We start from the raw sequence: 7,702 nt of genomic DNA, 5'->3' as shown, positions 1-7,702 counted from the left end.
GCAGGGGTTGGAGGAAGGTCGGTGGTGGTGATCACGCACGCCATGTGAACGACATCCTTGGTCTTTTGATCAAGGAAAAGTTCCCTGGCCTGTTGCAGTTCTACGAAACTATCGAGCTAGCCTACACGTGGGCCCACTATGCCACCGTCCCCAACACCCCTAATCGGGATGGCAGGGTATTTGCCGCTAAGGTGCAGTGTGTCATGGCCGAGCTTTGGGTAAGTCTTTCTCGCACTACATTGCTCAATACATCGCATTGATTGGACATTCTTGAAATAATGACTGGATACATCGTGTCTATATGCAGGATTTCTTTAGATGCGAGGAGGGATACGAGGCCAAGGTGGATGCTGTGGCTGACAAAGCCACCAAGAAACTCATCAAGGACATGCACTATGAGGCGCGCATCCAAGCCGTGATCCAATATGACGTGGAAATTCTTAGAGAGAGTATCCCTAAAAGTGTGGCGAGAACCATGAGCCTAACCCCAGAACAATACCTGAAGGTAAATATAGAACATTAATACTTATTTTTTCTGAGATTAGTTACGCTTAATTTCATCTTCTTATATGTCATATACTTGATGACATAGGTGCCTCCGTGGTGGTGCACCTACGATCTGCAGTGCTGGGCCCGGATGGTGGATAGGTGGTGCGACCCCGCGTGGGAGGAGAATCACAACGCTTGTCGGGAGCGGCGTTTGCTGATACCGGGTGCACCACACCATCAAGGCAGCCTCAACCTCTTAGAATACGCGGCTAGATGGGTACGCAAATTCATTTCTTTATTCTAACGCTCAACTCTACATAATTTCTAATCATATTGCTTTTCTTTGTAGTCGGCGGCACATGGTGGCGAGCCTTGCTCCCAGTTCATGTCATATGCTTTGGCCCAGAAGGGCAAGGTGACGACCGATGTCACCTACAACCCAGAGGACCTGCCCTCAGCGTACAGCAACGAGTCTGTCCACAGCCGCCTCGATGGATACACATCGATGGCAAGGGAGGTCCATGGCCCAGAGTACGATCCGAGCGCCCATGACCTTGATGGAGAAGTGGTCATGAGAGCGGGAGGAGGCAAGAAGCATGGCCGGTTCTAGATTGGCGACGACACAATCGACACGCCCAGTACTCCCACTCTCTCCCAGATTCGAGCACGGAGCACTCATTCTAGCCTAGCGATACGCCCACGGCCGGACTCTACACGGTTCTAGATGAACGCACTCCAGGTTATTTTTGTTTTATTCATCATTCATTGATTTTTACATACTTTTGCATTGCATTGTAACATTGGGATGAAATATTGTAGGCTCAACTAGAACAAGAAACGAGGCGCCGGGAGGAGCTAGAGGCGAAGATGGAGGCAGAGCGGCAAAGGGCGGAGGCAGAGCAATAGAGGATGGAGGCAGAGCATTAGAGGATGGAGGCAGAGCGGCAGAGGATGGAGCTACAAATGTTTGAATATATGAGGGTTGTTTACACTGCAATCGGTCAACCTTCGCCACCGATGCCAGTCCCTCCTCCTCAACCAGCTCCAAATAATGTTTTAGGCACTGTGAGTTGCTTTACAACCTTATAATCACTGTTTCTAGTTTATGCAGAATCAATCTTACAAAGATGCCCAGACACTAGAAACTTAGTGACTAATGCTATATGTTTGTTACCAACTAGTACTTAAGGAATCATACTAGAGCACAATGCAACTGAGAAGATATTGCTGATAGTTGCAAGGGTTATACTAGTTAGGCAGCAGAGAGACCATACGTGTTGTTCAATCTTGTCTCAGACATGCCATCTCTTCTCCTTTGTGCAGCATCAATCGATGGCATCGAATGAGCCTCATGACCCAGCGTGGTCGCAGTGGAACTCGTGGCCTAAGTGACTACTTGTGATTTTATTTGTATTTGCATGTGTGGATTACCAGTGACTACTTATGACTATTTATGGTTGTGAATGAATCTACTAGTGATTCTGAAGTTTATTTGCATTTATGTGTTGTTGATATATCTATATGAACTGCCTGTGATGCTTATTGTGAACTATGTGTGATGCCTGTAATGTTTATTTGAGTGGGGTACGTTATACGTGACCGAACAATAAAAACAGGGAATATATGGTCGCTTTGCCGAGTTGACACGTGGCCAAAATCTGTGCATTCTAGGACTAAAATTGCTTCTTTGCCGAGTGTCTGCACTGTGACATTCGGCAAAGAAGCCAACATTCGTACGTTCGGGGCCAGTCTTTGCCGAGTGTCTAGTATTTGACACTCGGTAAAGATGGCAGGTTTGCCGAGTGCCCAGGATTTGACACTCGGCAAAGATGGCAGATTTGCCGAGTGTCCGGTATTTGACACTCGACAAAGAAGGCATGTTTGCCGAGTGTCAGATATTGGACACTCGGCAAAGTATTCAGGTTTGCCGAGTGTCAGGTCAGGGACACTCGGCAAACGCGTCGTGACCGTCTCCGCGCTGTCGTGTTACTTTTTTCGCTGAGCGTCGGTTTCAGCCCTCGGCAAAGTATTTGCCGAGTGCCCGATAGAAAACACTCGGCAAAGAGACGTTTGCCGTGTGCTGTTTGCTGAGTGTTACACTCGACAAAGCCTTTGCCGAGCGTTTTTTGTCTTTGCCGAGTGCCTGTGGCACACGGCAAAGTCACTGTTTCCGGTAGTGAACATCTAGTTAAATCCCAAGTAGAATTGAATGTTTATTGCACCTAGCATTTAATATGGACCTTAGCATTTGCTTGACTTTAGTTGGATCAAGCCCAATTTAAATCCAATAATCACAATATATATTATGGTTTTCATATTGTGCGCGAACATATTGTACTTGTTGACAGGTCACCCTTTTTATATATCGTTCGTCCGGTCGCTATGCTTATCCAAATGGGATGCCTAGACAAACTACACGTACGAATGCAACTGCTACAACTTTTTCCATGCGTACTGCAATATAAATCGTTTCGAGGTCCAAGAAAACTGCCGTGTCGTGGATAGATAGTCTCGACTCTCGAGTGGTTAGTAGGTGACGCAGAGACATGCATGTTTGCAAAGATTATATGGCTTAGAAGTCCGTTGTGTATGGTCGCATTTCATGAGGAAAAAGGTGACGCTGCAGGTCTATTTGTCAAAAAAGGTCACAGCAACTTGAATTGCAGCTATCGTTGAAGGCATCACATAAGTCCACATATGTGCCCTACAAACTAAGAACAAAGCCGTGTGACCAAGTGAAGAACAATACGCTAGCGCACAGCTTGAGCCATATATAGTTATGCAACTATGGTATGACCCAAGGTTGTGAAAGATACTGCGTGCCATTCTGAACTTGAGATTTCTTCAGATGACAATGCGTGTTCATCAGCGCATATAATATATTATTACTACATTGGTTATATATGTTTCCTTGTTGAATTTTTGGGTGACAAACATTCAGTAGTCCAACAAGTAGTTATAGTGTGACAACGAGGCTTTAACACCAGATCCTATATTATAATAATATTTGTATCAAATAAGAAAATATATGCTAAAGTTTTATGGGGGGAAAGCTTTATAACGGAGGTGCCTCTCTTTTTAATATACCAGGTGATAGCCCGTGCATTGTGATAGGAGCACAAATAATTGCTTGAGATATTTCATTAGTACTGAAAAGGTTTTTAGGCACAATCGTTTTTGCATCTTTACATGCGCATTTGCGAACCGCGGTATGAAAGGCCACTGAAAATGTGGCGTTCCACTGGTTGAAGCTTGGATCCGCCATGGATTTACACTGGCAGTTGGTGCAATACTGCCGCCTATGTAAAAATATTTACACAGGCGATATCCTTAAGTCAACCGCGAGTACAAACATTTTATACTGGTGGTTTATGTAACGAAGCCCCTTTGTTAATTGACTTCTAGAGGTAGCTTAACAACATAAACCACTTTAATGATATTTTTAAATATCAAATGTTTCGTGCCATGTTAATATTGAACCTAATCACATTCAAATTCAGATATCCATTCACAACCAATTATAACATCATAACAAATACCCTCTCCGTCCCAAAATAAGTGTTAATATGGGATGCGTGCTGGTCAAACTTTCTTTAGTTTAACTAAATTTATAAAAAAATATTAATAATATTTATATCTTTAAATAAATTTATTATAAAAATATATTCGATGATTTATCTAATGATACTAATTATGCACTACAAACATTAATATTTTCTTATATATATTTTGTCGACAGAATATCGTCGGCAGTCCTCCGAGGGGTATCCCATGAAGGTAGATTGATCGGCAGAGAAGCATGTGATCAAGAATAAGAAGGCAACAGAGACACATGAGTTAGACAAGTTCAGACCGTCAGTATGACGTAATACCCTACTTCTTTGTTCTGTTGGATTGTATTAGCTATCGTATGATATTGCGTGAGTTTGGAGGGGGTTCCTGCCCACCTTATATAGTCCGGGGGGGGGGGGGAGGCAGGGTTACAAGTCGGTTAGATCTGAGAGATAACCAGAAAGTAATAACATATTACATGAATCTTGGGATCATACTTATCCTAACATATGTCATAGTATCTTCAGGATATCTTCCCGGTGTCTTACGGGAGGCGCCGAGCAGAGTCGTGCCCCGCAAGGCTTTGTCTTGTGGGCTGGGTCGCCCCTGGGGGCACAGTCCATGTGGTCTGCCGTGGGTATCCGGGGTCATACCCCCCACAGCTAGTCCCCAAGCGCCTTGTACCCGTTGTGCAACACCGTCTTGAGCTTGTCCGAGCAGGTGCGAACAAAGCCGAGCAGTCAAACTTATGGTCCGACCACCGTGATGAGTTTCCGAGCAGTTGTGAGCAGTTGCCGAGCAGCATGTACCGTCATCGAGCAGTGTGAACCGTAGCCGAGCAGTGTAACCCAAGTACGGCTTGCCATAAGGGTGTAAGGAGCTCAAGTTCAGAATCAAAAATTTCTTCGTAGTGGACCAAGTGTGCCCACTTAGAGTCCGACCACGAGAAAAGAAGACAGTCTTCTTCAGCTTCAAGAGGTGCGGAGTCTTCCAGAATAAAGCAAACACATTCACCACGGGGTGAAGTGTGCCCACTTAGTCCCCGAGCCTGACAGTAGATGACGTAGTCATGTGGTGCCAGGGTCCAAAGTAGACAAAATAGAAGACCAGCCGAGCAAGCAGCCAGTCCCCAGGCATAGCCTCGAAAGGCACATTCACCGCAAGGTGAAGTGTGCCCACTTTGTCTCCGAGCCTGACAGTAGATGACATAGTCATGTGGTGCCAGGGTCAGAAACAACAGTCAACTCAAAGAAAACAGAATCACAGAGAAAACACAAGAGTAATGGCTGTACAGTAGTAATTACTGAGCCGTAACGGTTGGCGGAGATGTTGGCGAGTATTCGGCGAGCCATAGCAAATGGCGGAGATAAATCAGCGATACGGGCCGGGGCTGCGCGAAGGCCCATTTAACGGCCCACCTTTTGTTGCGGAGAACTCAGAGAAGCGCAAATCACGGGAATGGTTTCCCAAAACCCTCGAATGCGAAAAGGTAGAGGGAGTGCTTTATAACTGCGCCGCCACACCCCGTGCTCCCACCGTTGCCATTTCATCTTCTTCCTCAGCCCTCGCCCTTCCTGATTCACACCCATATTTGCCTCCACCGCCAAAACCTAACCGGATCTGAGTGATGGCGCTGAAGAAGGGAGCCATGAAGCCAAAGAAGGCGGCTGCCGGAGCCAGCCACGATGAGGAATGGGTGCCGTCAAAGGTGGGGGAGGCGGAGCTCAACAGAATGGTGGCGGTGGGCATTATTCCAGACTGCGTCATTGCCGGATGGTGGCTAGCCAGTGGTGAGCCCTTCCCGATGCCCCACACTGATGAAGCTGTAGTGTTTGAGGATTATTTCTGGTGCGGGTTGGGGTTTCCTATTCATCCTTTCCTAAGGGATCTGCTGGAGTTCTGGACAATTAGTCTGTGCAATCTCCACCCAAACACCATATTGCACATCTCGATCTTTATTCATTTTTGTGAGGCGTATCTGGAGGTTCTTCCGCACTTCAACCTCTTCAGACACCTGTTTTGGTTGAAGAAGAAGGACGGCGGTGGTTCCAAGGTGGTCGGCGGCGTATATCTGCAACTCTAGGACAGGATGGCCAACAAGTACATTAACGTACCACTGAACACTTCTCTGAAGGGGTGGAATGCCAGGTGGTTCTACATGAAGTAGAGGCACCTGGCAATCCGCTGCGATGTCGACCACATCCCGGAGAGCCAAAAAAGCTGGTCGGAGAAGCCCAACAGCGCTGACATGGAGCAGGTAAGGGAACTCCTCGACCTGATTAAAGGCATAGAGATTAATGGCGGACTAGTGGCAGTGAGCTTCATAGTGCACCACATCTAGCCCTACAAGGAGAGGGCCCACCCAGGCTTCGACTTCAAGGGTGATGACGACGGAACCCAGGAGAAGACAGAGCGACTGACGAGGAAAGATGTGGTAGAATGGGCCACAGAGCTATTCGCTCCCAATGCCTCATTCAGCGTGTCAAGGCAGACGAGGGCCTTTAACTGTACAAATTCGCCTCCTCAGGTAACCATCTCGATTGGTTGCTCATGATGCTTTTTATCCATGATTGTTGCCGAGCAGTGAACTGATTCACTTATGCAAAGATCCATTCATAGGAAAGAGCGGTGTATTTCTCAGGCATGCCGATGGGTGATTGGCCAAGGGGAGTAGACGCTCGGCCACCCGCGCAACCTAAGGAGGGAGCTGTCAGCACCTCATCGGAGAGTCCATCCCCGGTGTCGGTGAAAATCTGGGGGAAGAGGGCAGCAGCAGACGAGCTGGCCCAAAAAAAGAGAAAGACGGCAGCTGCCGCTCCCCTCAAACCGAGCGACATCTCACTTGGCGAAGACCAGCCTACTCGGACATAGAGTGCAGCAATGTCCAAGTGGTTAGATGATGACGAGGCTCTGGTGGCTCCTCCACCGAGCACTGAAGCGCCTCCGCGCAACACACGCGCGAGGTACGATCGAAGAGAAGCAAAGAAGTCCTTGAGCAGTGGACGAGGGGAGTCCCCGAGCCGTAGGCGACAGGAGTCCATGAGTAGCAAGCGATGGGAGTTCCTGAGCAGCGGGCGGGGGAAGTCCTGGATCGGTGGGCGGAGGAGAGTCCGGCAGCGGAGACCGTAGGACCTCCAGCCCAAGACGTGGGCGTCGACCCCAAGGCTGCGGCTGGAGGCCCGGGTAGGCAGTGCCGGTTCAAGAAATTATACCGACAGACCAAATTGTAAGTATTCTTGCCTTGGAGTTACTTTGGTTGTCATTTCATTATCCTATTTTGGCGTTTGACGAACTGATCTGACGCAGTGTGAGACATGCGGAGGATCCGGTATCGCCCGCCAAGACTGCCGAGCAGCCAAAGGCTAGCCCTGAGGTGGATGAAATGCCAGTGGACCCCATCCTAGAGTCTCTGGGTGCTCGGCGGCCTACGGAGGAGTCAACCACCCCTTCTGCTGGACTTGGCGGTAACGAACGGAAAGCGTCGACGACGGATGGGTCGGCGGCAGCACTCGAGGCAATGGCGGGAACCACTAGGTCCTTGGGAGCAGAGGCTGGAGTTACCGACGTCATGCCAGAATCTAGAGCAAAGAAGCCTACAGTGCCGGAGGAGCAGACGGCACTCCCTGGGGCATCGGAGGGTGTGGTCAGACACGCTATCCGG

The sequence above is a fragment of the Miscanthus floridulus genome, chromosome 14 (genome assembly GCF_019320115.1).
Source record: "Miscanthus floridulus cultivar M001 chromosome 14, ASM1932011v1, whole genome shotgun sequence".
Taxonomy (NCBI): Eukaryota; Viridiplantae; Streptophyta; class Magnoliopsida; order Poales; family Poaceae; genus Miscanthus; species Miscanthus floridulus.
This window is presented reverse-complemented; position numbering follows the sequence as displayed.